The sequence below is a fragment of the Mesocricetus auratus genome, unplaced genomic scaffold (genome assembly GCF_017639785.1).
Source record: "Mesocricetus auratus isolate SY011 unplaced genomic scaffold, BCM_Maur_2.0 Super-Scaffold_100676, whole genome shotgun sequence".
In the NCBI taxonomy this organism is placed as follows: domain Eukaryota; kingdom Metazoa; phylum Chordata; class Mammalia; order Rodentia; family Cricetidae; genus Mesocricetus; species Mesocricetus auratus.
The window spans coordinates 115,237,702-115,258,798 of NW_024429266.1; the positions used below are offsets into that span (position 1 = coordinate 115,237,702).

Below are 21,097 nucleotides of genomic sequence, written 5' to 3' on the forward strand. Positions count from 1 at the left end.
GTCATCCTTGTAGATCTCTGGAAATCCCACTAGTGCCAGATCTCTCCTCAAACTTGTAATGACTGCTTCTATTAAGGTATCTCTCATCCTTCTCTCTATTCATCCCCTGACTCAACCTTCCTGCTCTCTCCTGTCCTCCTCTTCCCTCCTCTTCTCCCTCTTTCTCCCAGCTCCCTCTTCCCTACCCTCATGCTCCCAATCCACTCAGGAGACTGGTGCATCTTCTTGACTGATGATTGGTGTGGGTGGGCCCATCCCACAGAGGCCCATCTCAATCCCAGGCGGTGGTCCTGAGTGCTATAAGAAAACAGGCTGAGCAAGCCATGAGGAGCAAGCCGCTAAGCAGCACTCCTCCGTGGTCTCAGCTTCAGTTCTTGCATTGACTTCTCAGTGACTGCTACCTGGAACTCTAAGCAGAGCTAAACACTTTCTTCCCCATAGCTTTTGGCTATGGTGTTTTATCTCAGTACTAGAAACCTAAAATACTCTCTGTCTGCATGAGAATGTTTTTCTGAGGAGCTGAAAGATGCAAACTTCACACCAGAGTCAGAAGTATGGGACCACTTTTCTGTCCATGCTTCCTCTGCAACGCTGAGGGCAATGTGCTCATCTTGCTCCAATGCAAGCATGTCTCAGACACTGAAGGCAAGATGGTGTTTCTTTCATTATTGTTGGGAAAGGAAGATGAAAATAACACTGTGCGCTAGTTTGGAAAGAGTTTGTGATGTAAGTTCAGTTTCTCCTGAAGTGTACACTGCTTTGAAGCCATTGAGCATTTCATTTGAAAGTTGACTGAGACACGGGTCTCTTTCAATATCTTCGTGTTACCTGTAGCACACTGTAGCTGGACAAACAGGCAGATAGGTCTATAATATCAGCATTCAAGTGATTAAAAAGAAATAAAGCACCGCCAGATGTTGGTTTGGAACAATCCGTAGGACACATTGGAAGCAACACTGATTCTGCAACTGGAAATTGGAATTGATCATTACTGGGCACTAAATGTGCGTATGTTTTTCTGAAGTTCCTAAATCTATTTAATTTCTGTGTTGACAGAGATATTAGACAGCTGTTTGAAAATCTGTCTCTCTTTCCTGAGCTATGCACAAGAAGTCTTTATGTTAAGCCACAGGAATGTCAATGAGGGCCCTTCAGTTAGCGAATCAGCTGCAAACGGAAGGCACGGCTGGACGTGGTAACCTTAACTTACATTCTCAACAGTCCTGATGGCCCCACATGCGCCCCTCCAAGACATGGCTGTGGGAGGCAATGCCCCCCAAGTGTTGCAGTGCAATGCCAGCTTGGGTGATTAGAGTCACAGACGATGAGTTAGGAGGTGCGTTTGCTGAAAATGGCTTCACAGTGACTTGCTGTGCACCCCAGGGGTACATTCCTGAACCTTCTGCTCTATTACCCTATTACCCATCTCAACCCCATGCACTACCCTCTGAATGGGATCAGATGCTTCTATATTTAAGCCCATGGCAAACTACCACAGGAAGCAGGTGCATGAGAAGAGAAAATTCACTTCATCCCTTCTTTCCAGAGCAGCCAGTGAACTTGTTAATTGGTATCCAAGCTTTACTTAGCATCTCAAAAGCATTTCCATAGCCTAACATAGGAAGCAAAAAACCATTTTATGACGATAGTGGTCTTTTTAGTATGATCTATAAAGACTGGAGTGGGGGTGGAGATTAAGCATGTATGTCTTACAGCAGGGGAGTAGTTACATAAATTCTGTCAAATTCTGGCCAGGCATGACAGTCCATACCTAGCGCTCTTGAGGTAGAGGCCAGAGAATCAGTTCAAGGTCATTCTGGGCTGTATATCAAGCTCTAGGTTTCTCTGGGCCAGAGGAAGTCTTTGCTAATTCCTTGAGCCTGACCAGGGAAAGGCTTTGCTGTTTTTCCTGGGTCTGAGGTATGGGAGCTCTTGACGTGGTTATGCCCATGTCAAAACACACACCCGCTCAGGATTTCCTCCACTCTTCACGTGTTCGCTCAGCTGCCTCCACGTCCCACAGCTGGCACATTAGGAAGGAATTTGATGAGATGGATTTCTTAGGTCTGTTAGGCACTCAGAATTCCCAGACTGGCACAACCAGCGAATGGTCCCCCTACATGGGGAACAACCTACAGCCACCTACCTGCCACTATCTCCTGGTTATTTATCATGTGTCAAGATCTATGCCCAGCCATACTGATACCTCATCTATTGATGCTGTGTTGTCAAAGCCGTTGTTACTGCCCGGTGAGTGCTGTGCTCTGTAGTTGTTTGTGGCTATTACTAATATCCTGTCATCTCATTATGTGATCTGAGTGACACTGTCTTCTCACTGCTAATGAGAGACTAAGTTCAGAACCTGCTCAAGCAGGTTCTTAGTGGCAGAAACACAGCGACAATACAATTGCCAGAGGCTTTGGGATACTCAGTCTGCACCACCTTAAGTCTTGCCTTGTTCTGCAGGCCCAGGGAAAGTTTCTTAGAAGGTGGCTTTGTAAGAAAGAAATCACAACAAACGTGGCCAGAGGCATTTCCGCGATTATCTCCCAGTAGGATGCGCTTGAACTTGATATCCATTTCTGAGACTCTCTGTCCTCTGGGGGAGGAAAAAAGGTCAATGCATGCCAAGAATTAGTAGGATCCCAGTTATGTTTGATCATGGGATGGGTGGAGAATTACCAGACACTTACCATGTTCGACTTTGGTCATAAAAACAACATATGCTCTTTTCTTGCTACTTTTTTGTAGTTAGTGGCTTAGCAGGTGTGTTGATTTTGTGCCTGGCCCTTTGCTGCTGCCTTGCAATGCCTCATTTCATCCTCCAGCAACACGGCGGCTCCTGCTCCCATTGCATGGGCAGGAAACAGACAGGCAAGCAATGTGGATGTGGCGCTCTCTAACATGGATGTGGTGGTCTAACGTGGATGTGGCAGTCTATCGTGGATTTGACCCTCTAATGTGGATGTGACACTCTAACATGGATATGACACTCTAACGTGGATGTGGCACTCTAACGTGGATGTGATGCTCTAACGTGGATGTGGCGCTCTAACGTGGATGTGGCGCTCTAACGTGGATGTGGCGCTCTAATGTGGATGTGGTGCTCTAACGTGGATGTGGCGCTCTAACGTGGATGTGGCGCTCTAACATGTGTGTGGCACTGCAGTTAAGTAATAGGGAAGGAAAACAAGAAATCTTTCTTCATAGTTATAGAGATCGTAAATCCATGACCAAGGATCATCTGTGGCCATGAGCTCTGGAGCTTCGGTCGCTCAACACAATGATTGCATTGTGGAGGCCATAGAAACAGCAAAAGAGTGTCAGGAGCATTGGAAGAACTTTGAGACAAGTTCACTTAGCAGGCCCAGGTTAAGTACTCTACTCATTCTCTTCGATGAGGAAGCAGCAGGGCCTGGTAGCACATGGCTGTCATTCAAGCACTTTGGAGGCAGAGGCAAGCAAATCAGAAGTTCAGGGTTATCCTCAGCTACATATTCTGGTGTCAGCCTGGGCAACTTGAGACCCCATCCCAAAACAACAACAACAACAAAAAAGTAGCAAGGCCAAGTCACAGGCCGACCTGTGACAAAGAAGGCACAGGTAAATGGCCACATACTGCAAGAAGAGAGTAGGCGGCTGCATCAGCTTTCTGTGCCTGGACTCAAAACCCCATCCTTTGCTGAAAAGCTGTGTGACTTTGAGCAGGTTACTTGCCTCTCTGTGTCTCAGATTCCTCAACTGTACAATGCAGTTGACGACCAACCTGGCCTTCACTGGGTGGTTAAGACTTGTTGAGGTCACGCGTACATGAAGACAAGCACTGGTGAGAGCCGAGGGTCTTGAGAATTGTGACTGGAGCATAGGCGGAGAATCAGGGCAGACGCGATGAGAGTGTGCAGAGACATTACGGAGGTCCAAGGTGATGGCTCCTTAGCGCTTCTGCAGGCAACTCAGGCATGCCTACAGTCAAACAAGAAGGCACTGCGATGCAGTGTCTACCCCGGAGAAATGGTCCCAGCATAGGGGAAGCAAGGTTGGCAGTGGCTGTGCAGGGGCCACATCCCAGCAGGCAGGGGCTCCCTAGGAAGTGGCCCAGGTCTAGCAGCCCCTCCCTCCAACCTCGGGAAGTGTCACAGTCGCTGGTCTTCTTCTGTCCCGGGAAGGTGAGCTGAACATGAATAAAGCTGAAGATCAAAGGAGACATTTTGAGAAAGGCGATGCTGAGGAGTGGCCAGTAAAGCAGGAAGGGAAGGCAACTTGCCTCAGAGGCAACAGTAACTGCTGGTGTCTTGGTGTCCAGTTAGCTTGCTTTTTTAATACTAAGTCTGACTACAAAGCATGAACCAGCACTGGTTACCCATAGGTTAGAGGCTGACCTTGAACCCACAAATTGTGACCAGAGCCTAGTATTCTGGGATGAAACCAACCAGCCAATAGCTAACGTTTTGTGCTTCAGGGATAGGGTGAGCTAGCTCTCCTACTTGGGAAACTTAAAAATCCACCAGCATGTGCAATCACAAAAGATGCAGAAACCCACTGCAAATTAAGACTACAGAATATAAAAGGTGAAAAAATGAAGCCTGGGACCAAAGATAAAGTGGGTGGAAGGTATTCAGAGTCTGGGCTGCATTGGAAAAGCAAGGCCTTTATTCTCCTAAAGAAGCATTTATAAGGCTTTTTCAGCTGCTGCATAGTGGAAGACAGGCAATTAAACACTCAGTATAGATGTGTGGGAAGATATAAGATACATCCTCACTCATTTATTGAGTAAATACTAATTGAATGCCTTCCACGGCGTAAACAAGGGTGCAGAGATTGAAGCACGCAAATGGAAATGCCAAGACCGTGAACGTTTGCTCGTCATGAAGAAATCCAAAGAGATGGCAATTTCCCGAGGTGGTGTCTTCTATGGACACAGCAGTGCACATGAAATATGAGCGGAGCCTGGGAAAGGAAATTGAAGGAGAATAATTAAAAATAAACCTATAATCCAAGTGTTGAAAAATCATCTGTAAGAACAAAGTACCCCTACCAACAACAGAAGGTGGGTGCAACGGACAGATCTGCTGTGTAAAATGGAGGGAAACATTAATTTGATGTGATTAAAGCAAGATAAATGTAAAAGGTCCCACAAGATGACTCTTCCCACACATCTGATGGTCTGTCCTCTGACCCAGAGAGCAGGACACTTTGTCACTTCTGAGCAGGTGAAGAAGTCAGGAGGATTAGATAGATGGGTCATTTCATCATGAAAAGGAGGAGTCATGGGAACAAAAAATCCTGCAGTGTCTAGTGCCCATGCTACCAACAGAAATGTGATTTTAGTGTGTGTATGTGGTGTGTGTGTGAATGTGTGTGTGTGTGTTCCAAAGTTGAACTGGGAACCAACCAAGCAGTTAGCAGCAAGTCTTAAATTATAGGGATGCCAAACCAGGTCGGGATACCTTGAGCTGGAATGAGAGGTCCAACTCATCCCAAGGAAAATAGTGTAGGTTGAAGAAAAAAAACCAAAATTTTAGGACAACAAAACACAGTGCTGTGTGTTTTGTAGGAAGGGCAGCTTGGGGAACTCTCTGGGTTTGATTGTACTGCATAAGTTTGGGTGAGGATTCAAAGGACGAGCAGAATTTCTCAGAACAGTAGTGAATCACATCCAAAGTTGGCCACTGGGAAATTCTCTCACTTTCCAGGAATGGCATGGGCTCCCTATTTCCTCTGCCTGAGGAGAAGAAGAAATGTTTGAAGAAATGACCGCATTGAGGCTGCCCTGGGTGTGTGCATCTTGCTGCAGTCACACAATGTTGGGGAGCCCTGGCTAGAGGATACTCCAAGTGCCCATGTCTACATAGGTTTTCTCTATTCTCTCCAGGGTGTGTGCACGCACAGACACACACACACACACACACACACACACACACACACACACACACACACCAGCAACCTTTCTAGTCTGGAACATGTGAGAGGTTAGCTTCTAAAGACATTTTAATTGGCCGGCTCTCCTTGTCTTTGAAGGGGTTCAGACAAGGACTGAAGGGAATGATGACTTAAGCAGCAGAGATTTCAAGCAGGGTTCGTCTTTTGCAGCTTGCAAAGTGTAGTACACTATCCTCCCAGCCATATTGGCACCCATCTTTGAAAGTTTTGCTGGCCTGTTGGAAAAAGGTCACCATGGCTGGGATGCTTGGCTACTTACCTTCCTTGCTAGAAGGAGAATTCAGTAGAGTTATGGTTGAGCATCTAACCAGACCTCCCAACAATTTGTAAGGAATTCTGCCCTGACTGAAGATGGCCTTGGAGGAGAGACTAGAGGATACAGATGGGGAAAAATAAGGACAGGGAGCTTCATCTACACAGCCACGGAGAGGCCATCATCCCTGGTGGGTGCAGACTTTCAGTGACTGCTCTAGAGTCACCCATGTTCCTGTCCATATCCTCTCACTTGGTCTCTAAGTAAACCTAATAAACTCATTGATTCTCCCCATGTGACCTTTGACAGAATCACACCTCAGTTGACCATCTTTGGAGGAGGGATAGACATTGTTTATGTCTCTCCCAGGGAAGGAATTCTAGCAACAGAAGGTCCTGCAAATGTGCATAGGCAGGTTCTTCCTCTGGAGAGCAAGAGGAGGTTTCTAGGGATGGCCTTAGTCCCCATGCCTTCCTATCCCAGCTGGAACAGCTAAGTTCTTTACTACAGACTGAGGGCACTTGTAGGAATAGCCCCAGTCTAGAACTGAGCGGAAGCCACAATGTGGCTTCTAGGAAGAGAATGAACTCAGATATGGTGAATCTGCTTGGTTTCCTGCTTCCTCACAAGCAGCAGAAGGTAGGCTCATTATTGCAAAGCAAATCTCATTGCCTGCTTCCTGAGGACATTGTGGCGATTAAATGAGATAAAGGCTTATAGTAGGAGCTTGATAAATGCGTGATGACAGACATTATAGAAACCCGGCAAGTATGTGTTCCCTTCATTTGACCTTTTTTCTGGAGTTGAAATTTTTGATTACTTGCCTTACCCTGTGTGAGAATTTGTCTTTTTTCCCCTTAAGTCCTTTTAAAAATAATACTTTTATTAAGTTTTTGAGAATTCCATATGTGTATACAATGTAATTTGATCATGCTCACTCCCAGCTCCTTACCTAACTCCTTCCTGACCTACCCCTCCCAAATCCGTGTTCTCTCTCTGTCTCTCTCTCATCTCTCTCTCTGTCTCTCTCTCATGCCCACATGCACACTCAGTTTGTGCTGCCCACGTGCTTATGGTGTGGATCCATTCACTGGAGCAGTCAACCTCTCAGAGGCCACACCCTTAAAGAACTCTCTCTTCTCCAGAAGTCATCAGCTGTCAATAGCTCTTCAGCTATGGACAGAGGTTCCTAAGCCACTCCGTGTCTGTGTCCGAGGAGGAATGTTGGCCGGCTTCATCTAGTACGAGTGTTATGCAGGCTGTGAAGTCAGGAGCGTAGTGGTCTCATCGTGTTCAGAAGATCCTGTTTCAGTCTGGTCCTCCCGGCCTCTGGCTCGTACAGTCTTTCTGCCCTCTCTTCCATGATGGTCTCTGAGCCTTGCAGGAGGGATGTGGTATAGATGTCCCATTTGTGACTGAGTACTCCATGGACAATTGTTAGCTGCACTTGGACCAGGTATGAGTTTCTACATTAACTGCTGTACACTGTGCAAAGAACCTTCACTAATCTATGAGTAGAGAGACAGGAATTTAGAGGGTGGTTTGGGACTAGGTCCTTTTAGCAAAATAATAGTAGCAACTTCACCCTTGGGTCTATGAGTGCCCCCCAAAATGGTTTCCTGTGGAGTGGGCCTTAAATCCAATCAGAAAGCAGTTGGTTACCCCCATAACATTTCTGCAACTGTTGCACCCCTGGGCCTGTCTTGCCATGCTGCTGGTTATCGCTGCTCTCAAGGCTCTCAGCTGGCTTAGAGTATTGGTGAACTCTCTCATCCAGCATCCAGAATAGCACCATGGTATCATGTAAGCTAGGTAGCATGAAGGAAGTTTCCTGAGCAATACCAACTTGATTTCTCCATGTCCTGTCATCCGAATATGTGATGATTCAGCAATAGGGTCTTGCCATCGGGCTCTGGTCAGAAACCAAGGACAAGAGCAACAGCCAGTATTTTTTATGGGTCCCTGGAACACCCCGACAGACAGCTTGAGAGATGGTGGTACCCCACACCAGACACTGGACAGCTTTTGACTTCTGGGAGGAGCATTATCACCTGTGCAGGGTAACTCCAATCAAACTGTCGTGTGTGTGTGTGTGTGTGTGTGTGTGTGTGTGTGTGTGTGTGTGTGTGTAAAACAGCTATATTTCCATTTTTTTCAAATAGCCTTGGTGTTGGTTACCCACCTTTTCCTTTGGCCTACCCTTCCATCCTTTTCCCCACCTAAGCTATCTTTCCACCCATTCCCACCCCACTGGTATCACCTCTTCTCTAATATCCCCCGTTCCTGGAGATCTTTCTTCCCCCTTCCCAATCCCAGTGGTCCATCTCTAGTTTCCTTGATTCTACAGGTTCTCCATGTTAAACACACAACTGTAAAGATCTGGTGTTAGCATCCACACATGAGTAAGAAAGTGTAACATTTGTCTTTCTGGGTCTGTGTTACTCTACTCAGTATAGCGTTTTCCAGCTCCATTCATTTGCCTTCAAATTTCATTTTTCATTACACCATAATAAAACTCCACTGCGTCTGGGTACAACATTTTTATTTTCCATTTATCGGTTGATGAACACCTGGTTTGTTTCCATAGCTTAGCTGTTGTGTCTAGGACAGGAATCAACATGAAAGTAATTTGTCAATGGCTTAAATGATAATGCTCCCCTCAAGAGCCATAGACTAGCAAACCCCAGTACCAAGCAAGGGAAACCCCACTTTGAGTTGTTCATCAGGGAAGTTCAAGAGACCCCACAATATATAGTTATTGTGACTGTCCTTGGTTGCCTTCCAGAACTTGAAGGTAAGGCCCTGTTGTTGAAGACACCACACATTTTAGACACAGGATTTAGAGGAATCAAGCTCAAACCAACCTGGATACCTCCTCCCTGAGCCTTAGTTATGCAAGTTGCCAAGGGGAAAGGTGATTACAAGCCCTACCTGACTGTAAAACTCATGAACCACAGCAATGTTCAGCAAAGCAAGACGCACCAGAGCATCCGATAACGATGCATAGCTCAGGGGTAACCAATAGCGACAGTGACACATAGCTTAGAGGTAACCAATGGCAATAATGACACATAGCTAAGGGGTAACCAATAGTCATCTAATTGGACTTAAGGCCCGCTCGGTGGGAGGGAGGCCTTGTCTGTTACTGTAAGCCTAGGCTCCCATCCGTGGCTGGTGATATCATTGGCTCTAGAGGAGAACCTATTACCACCATTTTCCTAAACTAGTGTTTTCCAACTGTATCCTAGTACCTATTCTTATATCAACTCTTACCTCTCCTCAAAGAAGCTTCTTTTGGCAGCAGACAGAGACCACCACAGAAATGCACAGCTGGTCACAATGCAGATAAGAACTATCTACGTAAGACAACCACCTACAACTGAGGCATCTACAACATGACCCCTACAACCGAGGCTCAGGGAACACCACAAAAGTGGGGGTGGAAAGATTGCAAGAGCCAGAGGACCAAGGCATGACAGGGATTTAGTTACATCCATGAAATCTTAACCATGTGGTCACCTAAACAAGACCCTCACAATAAAAGCACTAACTGACATACCAACATGAATGGGGGAAAAATGTCATAAAGCCCTATCCCTAGATAAAGCAATAGAGGCGATTAATGGCTGTTAAGAGAGGGAGAGTCAGTCTCTTTCAGGGATGAGCCTCTAATAAGTTATCTGACCCCCAAGTGGTCATCTATAAACACATATACATCTAAGCAACACTAAATAGATAGCAAGTTGTATTTATATATGTGTGTATATATTGTTAAATGTAACATTAATAATTGAAGAAGGATCATGAATTTTGGAAGGAGTGGGGGGCATGGGAGGTTTAGAAGGAAGAAAGGGAGGGGTGGAAGTAATATAATTACAGTAATGTATAAAACAAAGAATTTTTTGTCTTTTGTTTTATTAAAGGAAACTGTCTACCACTTATTGGTTCTGTAGGCAAATCACTTGACTTTGTTAGTAAAATGGGTAGAATGTCCTAGAACACTCACAGGCTTGGCGTTTAGAATAACTGAATCTGGGCGTATTAATGTTTTATTGACAACATTATTATATGTGTGTAATGCTGAGAGCAAACCTCTCCGTTCATAAGATGTGTCCTCAGCTAATGCCTACTGCTTAATTTCTCTGTAAGATATCAGAGATGTTTAGGCAAACTCCCAGGCTTACTTCATTATTGGATAATACACTGGTGACAGAAATGAATTGCAATTACTTACCGTGCAACACCCTGCACGTGTTAATGATGACACCCAACAGCACAGAAAACATGGTTGAGTCCGTGGAAACCTGGGACAATTGTGACAACAGCGGTAGCAGTGGGGTCATGAAGCTTCTGCCACACGGGTCTTTAATTAGCTTATGTCCTAAGGGATTGTAAATGGAAGCTCGTCTGCACCACATGGGCCGTAAGAAAATAAGGAGGAGTGGGGGTGCTTGCTTCCTTTCTCTAGTTTGAGAGAGTGGGGTGCACAGCAAATAGGTCTGTGCACGTACTTTGCTCCCCACTTTGGGCAATAAGGTTGTTACAGATGCATGAGCTCTGACCCCATTCACTGCGGCTGTGCCTTTTTTGTTGTGATTCAAAGGCCATGGTCAGGAAGTGTCCTCAATACCTTCAGCACGGAGGATGTTGAGAAGCTAGGGGCGATTATGGATAAATGTCTGCTTTGTTTTTCTGACTTTGGCTGGAAGTTTTTCATATCTTGTGTGAGACAAGCTGCACTTTCTAAGAGGGTTGGGTTTGGTCTCTTCTCATGTCAAAAAAAACCTTTATGATAAAAATACAAATTCCATCCAGATAGCCTATAATGGTAGAAACCAATATTTTCTAGGAGGCCTCCCTGCCTTCTCTAGTCCTAGGCAGATCTTTTCCTTAGCTAATTGTAGCCTGATTTTTAGGGTCCAGGAACAACCATGCCCCCATTTGTACTGGCTTTCTTCTTCATATTAAAATCAAAGACTTGTCAACTCATGAGCATGGACCCATACCATGCAATGTTATTCACATGCCACATGCCACACTAAGTGAAATAAATCAGACACCAAGGAACATATATTGCCTGAGTCACTTATGGTATTTAGAACAGGTAAGCTCATGGAAACAGGCAGTAGAATGGAGATCATAGGGCAAAAGAACTCCCTTTGTAGATGGTGGCAACAGTTGTCCAACAATACAGGTGTATTTAATGCTGCTGAACTCTATTATTAGCAATGATGAAAATAGCACATTTTACTTAATGTATATTTACCATTAACAGAAAAGATATAGATCAAAACTAGAAAAATAAACTGGAAAGTCAAAAAGCCAGAGAGGCCTCCAGGTAGCCATGGAAAGGTGCCCTGAGCAACAGGACACTAGTCAGCCTTCCTTTAGCTGTGAGAAAATTGGAACATGGTAAGAATACATGGTTTCAGATGGGTTGTGCTTCTGTGTTCTGACAGAGAAAAGCAGTTTGGTGAGGGCTGACTCCTCCAGTATTTTAAGCAATTTCCAGGTACTGTTAAATACCCAGTTAAAATCCCTCTAATGTGTCTGGTAATCATTTGAGCTGTTAAAGTATAATACGAATTCAGACATATAGTTATACTAAAGCCTTTCCCACTTGCCTACCTCTCAGGCAGATTACAGAGGGAATGTGTTATAGACAATAAAATCTGAGGGGGAAAAATGCCACCCTGCTTCAGCTCTGCCATTAAACCCAACGATGGCGGCCATTGCCATGTAAAAGGAAAAACAACAAGTTTACAGTTTCTCATTTCCCATGGTAAACAGATTGCTTATTTTAATTCTGAAAATAAAGCGATGGAGGCGATGGAGGTCTGTAAATAAGAGTGTGCATCTCAATTTTCTGCAAACGCTTAAGTGGTTTACATCTGTTTCCTCCCAGTTGTATTTCTCAAACATGAATTTCCATTTTAAAAAGAGTCGTAAAATCACTACTGTTTCTCTGTGGATCTATTAGCAATAAAATAGCCTACAGAGGTTTGCACAGCCATGGAAAATGTACAGTGATAATAGGCTGTCCTGCTGTTACATGGCTTATGCAAACTTTACATTTATCATGGCAGAACCATCTATCCGCAGGGTTGTAGCACAGCAAACAACTGAATAAAACAGACAAGAGGAGGAAGACGAGGCAGAAATCCCTGTTCACACATCATTAATCAGACAAGATGAATTCTCAAACTGAGAACCATGTTTCCTCAAAGCCAACCGAGAGAAGGGGAAGTGGGGGGTGAGGGTCAGACTGAGCTCAACCTGCAGCGTGCAGCTTTCCCTAAAAACCTCCAAATGGACGGAAGCGTCTGCTCCTGTCATTTGAGTGCCACGAAAGTCACTTCTCTAGTGGTTTTTGCAAAGAACCGAAAGGGCATCCGTTGAAAACTTTTAGTCCAGCGGACCTTGTTCCTTCGTTGGTTTTCGCCACTGCGTGTCTGCATGCCATGGCACATGATGATGACACTACATGGGATGAGGATAGCATGGTACTGCCCACTTGTGTGTTAACAATCCTCCGACTTCAGTGTGGAGAGGCAGCCCAGGCACACGGTCATGTTCTTACACAGTAATGGGGTCTCATAGGTTCATCTCCACAGACAGGTGACAGATGTGTTCATCAAATTCCCAAAGCCCCTATGGTAGTGGGACTGAACATTCACACACCCCTGTCCCTGATTTATATCCCCACAAGACTGCCACCTCCAGAGATGACAGCTGTGTTTCTGAAACTACACTAACTCATGAAAGGTTTGGCTGGGGGGAAGGAGGTGTCACAACAGCTTCGTCCCAAGATGCTGTGCATGGGCTCATCTAATCCTTTGGGAGATCCATGAGTCCCTCAACCCTGAGAGTGTCCTTGTCCTGGAATAGATAAGATTAAAAAAAATACACCAGTAGACTTTATGTTCCAGGCACCCATAGCCATTCTACTGAAGGGGGGCCCTTTTTGTAAAAAGTGGTTTTGTTCTGTGTTGTTGGTTTGATGGAGAGATGTGTTTGTGGAATAATTCTGGAGACCTTGAAAGGAAAATGGAGAAAGGTGTCATTTGACTAATGCCCCAGGAGTGGCTGTTACCCACTCATTCCTGGAGTAGGAGAAGGGCCACACAGTTGGTGATGGTCTCTTGTTTATCTTGTGTTCTTTTGTAGACTGTATTTGGGGCCTGGCAAGCTTGCTGACTCTAGGTGCCCTCTCCCTTCACAGTGCTTAGGGAGGAAAGAAAGGAAAACAGTAAGATAAGAAGAGGCCAGGAGGAGAAAGGCAGCTGGTATACCCAATAGCACAGTAATCCCTGCCCCTACCCGAATGGTGGCTTTATTCAAGGCAGAATTTATTGTTTTGAATTCATTCATGTCACTGAGGTCCTAACCGTGCTTTTACTGACATGACTTCAGATCATAAAATTGATGCCAACAATTGGGTGGGAATAATTCAACAACCAACCTCAGCCCATTTGTGGATGGGGAAACTAGTTATTAAGACTTGAACATTTCCATCTAGGTTTACAGCATTGGAAAAACACTTGCATGTACCACACTGGAAGTAGGGTAGATCTACATTCTAGACCAGAGCCTCTGATGTCAAGTTGCCCCAGGCTTCCCTGGAAGGTGTCAATCCTTCTGACCGCTGAAGCAGAAAGGGCTTGGGATGCTCTGCATCCTCTGTCTTCTTAGGGCATTGTCCTGCCACTCCTCTTTTACACATCCCTGGGCACCTCACTCCTCCATCATTAACTCTTAGTCAGCAGTACCAGGGTAATATGTCTCACAGTAGACGTCCTGAGGCTCTACACATCTTGGAACATGGCTATCCAATCACACAACTGCTCCAGCCTCTCATGCCATGCTGGAAGCAGAGATGCCATTAGTTGCAATAGGGGCCCTCAGCCCCACATCTATTTCTACTGCCTTGGAGAGGAAGCAGGGGTACCATAGGCAGCATTTCTGTTCAAAAGTCTTGCTAGAGCAATGAGCAGGGGCATTGCTCTTATCCTCAGTGATACATCATGGGCCACATTGGTTTCTCTTCCACAAATAATTCCAAGGCTTTTTATTTTTTGCTTTTTGCTTTTTGCAAGACCCATTTCTCAATCATCTCTGGTTTTGAGGTTCCCAGTGGAGGTCCTTGGCAATTCTTGGGGGTATCATTGGACCCATTCTGACATTTCTGTACTGCCTGTGGGCTCTTATTTCTCCTTTGGTGGCCTTTGGTGGTCCCTCCAGGAAATCCCGACTCTGTTGGAAAAGGATATTTCTGAACATGAACCAGTTCCTGCTGTGATTCACTGGCCACTGGATCCGGTCCTACTAATAGCAAGAATATTGACAATAGTAATAATTTCTGCAATTCTGGGTGCCTGCTACTATACACCGAGACCCCAACAGGCTCACACATTTGTCTAAGGCACACAGCAAGTCTTGAGGTTGGGATTTAAAGCCATGCTTCTAAGCTGGATAATGGGTTTCTGATCTCCACATCTTCATAGCATCCTGTGTTAGCTTGGTGGGAAGGAAGCACTTCTTGCCTTTGGCTATAAGTATGACCCTGATGGAGGCCTCTACACATGGGGTCCTCCTAGTCCCTGCTCCTCTTTAGCACGCTTCATTCTGCTTCCTCCTGCGGTCTCCATGCCTCTCCTCCCTCCACACTTCCCCATCACTATACATCTTCAACACAGCAGGACAGGGTAATTCGCTGCATGCTAGGCAGTAACTATGCAGTAATAACAATAATTCTTGGTACTTAGAGCTCCTCATCCAAGGATGTCACCCAAGCTTAAAGAAATTGAAATATATCTGCTCACGGCAGCATGGTGGGGTGGCTTGGGTCTCATTTTCAGGCCTGGAGAGAGGCATGCATAAAGGAGGCCAGCCCCTGGTCCTTCCTAAGCAGACCGTCCTAACACCACAGCACAGGCAGAGCAGATAGGACAAGGGCCACACCAAGAGTGATGGGCTCTTACTTCCTGACATTCCTTTGCATTTGGAACTTGCATGGTTCTGTCCCCAGAAGCCTTGTGGCGTTATTATTCTGGAGTGAAAGGCTGGGGCTCTGTTGTGAAAAGAGCCATGTCCAAGCCTGTCCCTAAGATAAACTCTACTGGGTTGAGATGGAGAGATAAATACATGGATGCGATGACTTCTATGTCCCAATTATCTCTTGTCCTCAGATAGCCCATTCTTCTGCCCCCATGGGATGTTCCTCCCTGCTCTGAGTGAGTACTCATCAAAAGCCTTTTCCCAATAGCAGTTGGAGGAGGGGGGCAAGATGGACCCAAGCTTTCTCCTTACCTACTGAACCTAGAGGATATACACAGTCCCATTTAGCCTAAAGTGATGCCTTTTGATCACACTGCCTGTCAATGTACACTCCATAGACAGACAGATACACTCAGGCAGACAGGCTAGGCTCTGTCCTGGAGTCTGAAAGATTTGAGGACAAGGGGCAGATTGCAGCCTTTCTCATGAAGGGTGTGTAGACAGAATAGCTCACAAGAACAAGGAACACCCAAGTCTCAAGTGGACTCAGTTTCACATTCCACACATGCGTCAAGGGTGGAGACCAAAAGGTGTTTGCCACCTCCAACTTGGTCACAGTGAGGAATTCAGGAGAAAGAGGAGCAATTTAGCCAAGCTAGATGAGAGGCATTTCAATGGTAAAATCACTGGAGCTTTTCCCCTGACTGAGAGCAAATGCATTTGTCAAACACACCATAAATATACATTTGCACTATTTATTACCTCTGCCTATAAAAGAAAATTGTATTAGGTGATTGTGCTGAAAATGTGTCAAAAATATAATTTGCATCTCTTTTACGGGGGTGTTTTGTGTGTTTTTGCTATATTTCAATTTGCTAATATACATATATATCTCTGTAGAGACATATATAAATGCTGTTTAGTTCTTCTGATCTTTGTTTTTATTTTCTTGGTATAAAAATTTCAATATAATTTGTGATTCTAAAAATATTGCTTTTGAAAAATATGGTATGGATCCTTCATTCCCCTAATTCCCATAATCCAACACAATAAAACATTTACTAAAAGTATATTAAAGAGAACGCCCTGAGGATTTGCTTCTCTTTGACAAACAGCCATGGGAGGCTTCTGCAGAATGTCTGGTGTGTTGTCTTGGGTTTCATAGAATCCATCTCTATTCACTTGGGCACATTTCTCCATGCTTCTCCTTTGCCCTCCAAGATGGTGACACCCAGTTTCCCTCCAAGTTGTCATACATACCATGCGGAACGGGGGTTTCAGTAGTTAGTGCCTGTGGCTCGTTTGCTAGATGTCATGGCCTCTGGAGAGTGATGCATTCGTCTCCATCATTTCCATTGGATGCATCTAACAGCATTTTGTGTTTGTAAGAAAAGACCTTTGCAAGCATGTCTTTGGCTGGAACACTTTAATCACCTTAGGAACCAGGTCATCAGCCCCTAAACTGTGGAAGAAGAGATGAAGCCCAAGAGGCAATTATGTCACTTTAGGGTCACACAGAAAATCATTACAAGATTAAAGCCCGGGTCTCCCAAGTCACAAGCATTCTGCTTTGCTGTTAGAAATGCCATCTTGGTTTCTTTTCCTCATTTACAAGCCACACACCTATCATTTCTCCTGAACTAGACAACATCTAGAGCTAGGAGAGGCTACTGTCCCTTCTACCTTATTTTGAACCGTGGAAAGAAATCCCCTCTCAGAGTTCTACCTGAGAACTTGGCTTCACAGGGTAACCAGGTTGGAGGACAGACAGACAGACACAGGGAGAGACAGACAGACAGAGAGAGACAGACAGACAGACAGAGAGAGAGAGAACTAGGGACTTAATTGTGTCATTCCTAGTACTAGGTCACCCCTAAATTAAAAAACACATCTGGGGGATTGATAATTAAAGTTAAATGTGATCATAAAGATTGGGTTCTTAATCCAGCAGAACTGGTGGCCTTCTAAGGGGAGAGATACAAATACACATAAAGGAAGGTCATTGGCAGACACAGAAGAAGATGGCCTTCTACAGTCCATAGAGAGAACCATCACCAGATGCTAGCCCTGCCAGACCTTGGGGTCTAGCTCTCAAAACCCCAAGAAATACATTTCTTTGGGTAAAGTCATCATCCAGGTACAAGCATCTCTTTCATCTCTTGAGGTCTGTGTAGCACAGACAGGAACTAAACACAGCCCAAAGTCTGGCTAAGCAAAGGCTTACCAAAGAGGGTCAGTGAGAGGGAAGAGGTGGCCCCACATGGAGAGCTACAGAGTGGACCACTGAGTCACAGCCAGCTGCGCTGAGTCAGCAGCCAGGAGGAGCTAAAGAGCTCTCTCGGGCAGAAGCCCTAGGTCAGAAGCTGAACATACACCAATTTCAGCTGCCACTGCCAATAGGAGAAGCAGTCTTCCGGAGACACCTGCATCACTATGTGAGCAGAGGAGGCTGAGCGCCTACACTAAGAAGTACCAGGAGGGAGGACTACAGAATCCAAAGCAGCATTATCAAAGAGCCTTGCAAATGCCACCTAAAGGGACTAATGGGCTGAATGCAAGCAGAATTGGGAATTAGTGCGTTTTTCCTCTCTGCTAATAGGGGCTCAAGTGAGAGGCGCTCTCAGTCACAGGCAAATAAATGAGCCCTCGTGTATTAGTTACTTGTCTTATCACTGTGGTGAAATACCCTGACAAAGCCAATCTACGGAAGGAAGAGCATACACACACACACACACACACACACACACACACACACACACACACACACACACACACACACGCTTGACTTCAGGGCGCGGTTCATCATGGTAGCAACAACATCATCGTGGCAAAAGCTTGACACAGTTGGTTGTATTGTATCCACAAGCAGAAAGTAAAGGACATTAATAACATTTTTTATTCAGTTCAAGACCCCAACCCATAGAACAGTACCATCTACATTTAGGGTGGGTCTTCTCACCTCAATTAAACTGGAAAACCCTTCACAGGGATGCCCAGAGATTGTTTCCATGGTGATTCTAAATCCTGCTAAGTTGACAATTATGATTAGTCATCATGTCTCTTTTCTCTGCCCTTGGAAGGTATGACTTAAGTTACATTTGTGACTGCTACAGAGGAGTCTGTGGGTGAGGGGAGGATTGGTACCAGCCAACTAACACCACAGTCTACGATAACCTGGAGGTGGTATGCATGACGCCTTTCCACCCATCTCCCATGTGTTTACCGTGAACCGGCTGCATCTTAATTCATGCCTTCATTGTCCTACATTGCCATTTCCCCAACGGTGGTATAAAGGAGTGCCGAGTACCTAGTTCTGCCAAGGACTTGTCAACCAATCAATGATGCTGCTACCTGCCTAGTTGGAGCTTATGTCTCTGGAGGCTTTGCAGTCGATGATCCTGGAGTAGACCCCAGCTCTGACATCTGTAGAGAAAAACATTGATCTAAGAGACTGAAGACCCTTCAAGTCTCCAGCTGTAAGAGCATGTCAATCAAGTGTCTTATCCCACTCTCCTTGTCTTTCCAATGGGCCACAGGAGAACTGGAGCAGAGTCATCACTATAGCTATAAGCTGTTGAGATTGTCCTCCAAGCCTTCAACAACATGTTCTGTTGTAGTGCCCACAATAACCCTATAGAGAAGGTCCATTACTGTTTCCACCATTTGACAGCTAAGAAAATCGAGACTCGGGAAATAATTTGCCCAAGGAAACATGGTTAAAAAGTATTAGAGCTGGGGTTAAATGGGTTCCATGGCTCTGCCTGGACCACCATAGCAACCTGCGTGTTAGTTTCTATTTTGTTGCTCTGACAAAACAAAACCAAGGCAGCTTGCAAAAGAAAAAGTTCTTTTTGACTCATGCTTCCAGAGGGTTAGAGTCTGTTACAACGGGGATGGCATGCTGTGGCAGAAAGGATCAAATGTTCAAACCCTGAGACTATGAGGGACATTTCTCATTCAAACCATCACAGGCTATCTTGGAGACTGGAAGATAGTAATTAATACATCAATATATTTGTTGTGTTTCATGTTGATATAATGAAAATACTCTGACAAGTGCAGCTTACAGAAGTGTTTATCTTGGCTCAGAGTACCAAGGAACCTCCCATAGTGGCAGGGAAGTCATGGGAACTGGAACTTCAAGGAGCCCCTCACGTTGTATCAGCAGTCAAGAAACAGTAATAAACAATCCTGCTTGGGTGGCTTCCTCCTCCCTCTCGGACACAGGTCCAGGGAATGGTGCTACCCACTTTTAGGGTGGGTCTTCCGACCTTTGTTAACCCAGTGACGTGTCTCCTCAGTGGCCCCAGGTCCTGTTGTGTTGACAACCAATATTAACCAGCACAGTTGGCTTGGGGGAGGTGAAGGCCACTAGCCTGAGCCTAGATGCCAAGGCCCACTATCACCCACCCCTCCCCAGCTTGCTGTATACTTTATTTCACAAGCACTTACTGAATGCTTGCCATGTGCCAGGGTTTCCTGGGGTTCGAAGACAACTTGAGAAGTCAGAGATCGAAAGGATCTGGGTTGAAGGCCAGCGTGTACCAGATCTTCTGAAGAAAGCCATCTTCAAACCTATCCCCTCGTTACAGGAAGTCTCATGATACCATCTGATAGACTGCTATAGGACATCTGCCGGAGGCTGTCAGCTGAGCTGCAACAGAATTCCAAGTGGGTCTTTCCAATCTCATAATCTGAAATTTTCCTAATCCTTGACTGGCTCATTTGGTCTTTGTAGGGGGGGAATATGGAGGTAAAGGAAGAAGGAACGATCTCATTAAGGACAGGCAGCTTGCAATTCATTTAATTCCCTGCCACACAAAAAACGTGCATTTCATCTTCTGAGCACAGCATCTCTCCCATGCAAAACAGACATCATAGGAATAATCGGTGGAGCTGACCAGAAATGGACGAAATGAAAGTACAGGCAGCAGTTACTTCTCTAATGCCACGGGCACTCCTGAGGAGGCTCGCTGCCGTTCCCACAGAACTGTTTAGGCATCCTTAACCGGGCCCTCTCCAGGGTTGTCTGCCACCCGTGGCTGGAGGAGAAGGGCCCACACTCCTGCTTCTTGGACAGAACGCAGCCTTCATTGGGTCTTCAAGAGACTGGAGACCGGAGCTGCCTGGGAGCCTGCCCAAAACCTGAGAAGGCTTCCAGAGCTTGCTGAAGTTCCTCCAGGCCAGGGGCAGATCTTCCTTCCCCAGGTGAACCCTACTACTCTACCCCACAGTCCATCCATATTCAGGTGACAGTACTGAGCCCCCCCCCCCGTGGGGCCCCGGGGATGAGGATGTCCTGTTTCTTGTGCCCAGGGATGGCGGAACTCTCAAGATAGCGGAGAGCAGCAGGTCTTCAGGACGCCAACCTGGAGGGGAGACAACTTGACTTATGCTATGAATGTAGACCCCACAAGAAGCTCCCCAGTGAGTACCATGGTCACATTTGAGAACTATACTCATTTTCACTCGTGGTGACTGTGATAAGAAGGATCATATAGGACTCTAATAGAAAGCAGGGTTTCAGAGTAGTGTCATCTCTGTTCTCCTCCAGAAAAAAAGGCGGGGCTGGGAGGAAGCAGGGTCTTCAGGGCGTGAAGGCCCACGCCCACCACTCTGTAAGGGGTAGTCAGCCGGGACTGTCCTAGGCAGCATCCTCCCTAGGTCTAGCCTTAGCCGGAGAGAGTGGTCTGCTCCCCTCTGCAGTTCCTTGGTAGAGGACCCAGAAGAATGTCAGCCAGAGAGACATCCCTGATCTGAATCCTTAAAGCTGGGAGTGGCAGCAGCCAGGAGCCAGCAGCCCACCCAGTCACTCTCTGGAAAGTGGCCATTTTGTCTGCCTGGTGCCTGTGAGCCAGTGTTGGCTATGGACTGAGGGACACTGTCCTTCATCCCAAGATGACTGAC

The 21,097-nt window shown here is 45.8% G+C and overlaps 2 long non-coding RNA genes across 3 annotated transcripts in view; one reads left to right on the forward strand and one right to left on the reverse strand.

The window, feature by feature from the left end:
• LOC121137008 overlaps window positions 1–21,097 on the forward strand; it is a 45,182-nt gene that overhangs the window by 23,445 nt on the left and 640 nt on the right. Inside the window, exons 2-3 of one of the 2 annotated variants that reach the window (XR_005874219.1) lie at window positions 19,664–20,398; window positions 20,507–20,617. This is a non-coding gene — a long non-coding RNA (uncharacterized LOC121137008). Of the gene's footprint in view, window positions 1–19,663; window positions 20,618–21,097 lie in introns of both variants that reach the window. The other variant, XR_005874218.1, reaches the window with a different exon arrangement.
• Window positions 4,629–19,780, reverse strand: LOC121137007. Its single transcript, XR_005874217.1, has 4 exons — window positions 19,643–19,780; window positions 18,542–18,613; window positions 16,451–16,652; window positions 4,629–4,947 (listed from the first exon to the last, which is right to left on the reverse strand). It is a non-coding gene; the product is annotated as an uncharacterized LOC121137007 (long non-coding RNA).